General features: G+C 46.9%; 1 pseudogene; it reads left to right on the forward strand.

Annotated features, from left to right (window-relative positions):
* The first annotated feature begins 946 nt into the window (after positions 1–946).
* On the forward strand, positions 947–1,832 carry LOC102815897 (annotated as a pseudogene).
* The last annotated feature ends 75 nt before the right edge of the window (positions 1,833–1,907 follow it).

Below are 1,907 nucleotides of genomic sequence, written 5' to 3' on the forward strand. Positions count from 1 at the left end.
AATTTTAAAACCATCAAAATATTACAAACCATCTTTTTAGATGGCAATGCTATTAAATTAGAAAACAACAATAGAAAGATCAAGAAAATAAAATCAAATACATGGAAATTGAATAATACCCTGCATAAAAGCTCCTGGGTAATAGCACGAATAAAAAGAGAATTAAATATATTCCTGGAATCAAATGAGGATGAAAACACAACATACCAAAACTTCTGGAACACAGCAAAAGCAGTGCTAAGAAGGCACTTTATAGCAATAGCAATAAACACATACATATGAAAAGACAAAAGAACCAAAGTCAACACATTAACACAACATCTCCAACAATTAGAAAAAGACCAGCAAAGTAAGCTTACAGTCACCAAAAGAAAATTAATAATGAAGTTTATAGCATAAATAAATGAATTCAAATACAAAAAAAAAGAATCAACCAGATAAGAAGTCAGTTCTTTGAAAGGATTAACAAAATTGGCAAACCACTGGCAAATTTAACAAAAAAGAAATATATAAAAAGAGGGAGAAGATGCAAATAACATGTATAAAAATAATATGGGGGAGCTTTTGTGCTGAGGCCACCGGCCGCGTCCTGGCAGTCGGTGTTTGCCGGTTGGCGTTTTAGGCCCTAGTTACTGCCGACTCAGCGCTGTCAGCGCCATGGCTTGGGTCCGGACTGCGCCACAGCGCTTCGGGAGACGTGGGTCCTCGAAGCCTCTTTAGTGCCGGAGCTCGAGCCGCAGGGAGCCCCACGGCGGCAACGAGGGAGGAACAGACTCTCTGGATGGACTCTTCCTGGGAAGCTTTGCTAACTTGCCACAGCTGGACCATGTTCCTCATTGTTATCTGTCTGTCAGCATAATCGTCACATCATTTCACGGTGGTAAGGTGGCAGGGACTCAACTCTGGAGTTCTATATAGAAAAAGCATCTGGATCCCAGTCTTGTCAATGGCTTCAAGACAACCAGAAGTGCCTGTGCTTGTGCCTAGTGGGCCTCTAGGCAAGATGTCCCTGCCCACAGGGATGTATCGCCGGACATTCAGCTATGACGACGCCCTCGAGGACCCTACATCCATGACTTCTCCTCCATCAGACTTGGACAGCATCCCTTGGAAGCCAGTGATCCCAGAGCGCAAGTATCAGCACCTCGCCAAGGTGGAGGAAGGAGAGGCCAGTGTATCCTCCCCAGCCATGACCCTGTCATCAGCCACTGGCAGTATGGACAAAGTCCCTGTGGTGAAGGCTAAAGCCACCCATATCATCATGAATTCTCTGATCACAAAACAGACCCAGGAGAGCATTCAACCGTTTGAGCAGCAGGCAGAGTTGAGAGATGCTGGCTACACACCCCACAAGGGCCTCACCACCGAGGAGATCAAGTACCTTCCAGTGGCAGAAGCACTCCACAAACTAAAGCTGCAGAGTGGAGAGATCACAAAGGAAGAGAAGCAGCCTGCATCCGCCAGTCCACCCCAAGCAGCACCCCACACTCTTCCCCTAAGCAGAAATCCAGAGGCTGGTTCACTTCTGGTCCTTCCACAGCCTTACCTGGCCCAAATCCTAGCACCATGGATCCTGGAAATGGAGCTTCTTTGGACCGAGACCCCTCCAGAAATCTGATTCAGGAGGTTTTGCCACCCAGGCCTACAGAGGAGCCCAGAAGCCCTCTCCAGTGGAAATGATCCATGTGCAGGCCACCCAGATGGCAGGGGATCCAGCAGCCTTTAAGCCGCCCAAGATGGACATCCCAGTGATAGAAGGGAAGAAACAAGCACCCCGGACCCATAACCTCAAACCCCGAGATTTGAATGTGCTCACGCCCACTGGATTCTAGAGCTCTTTCTGTTCTAGGTTCAAGTCCCCCATACTCTTATTACCTTGGCTCTGACATAAGAAAGGTATAATTTAA

Source organism: Chrysochloris asiatica, unplaced genomic scaffold (assembly GCF_000296735.1).
Source record: "Chrysochloris asiatica unplaced genomic scaffold, ChrAsi1.0 scaffold00207, whole genome shotgun sequence".
Classification (NCBI taxonomy): Eukaryota; Metazoa; Chordata; class Mammalia; order Afrosoricida; family Chrysochloridae; genus Chrysochloris; species Chrysochloris asiatica.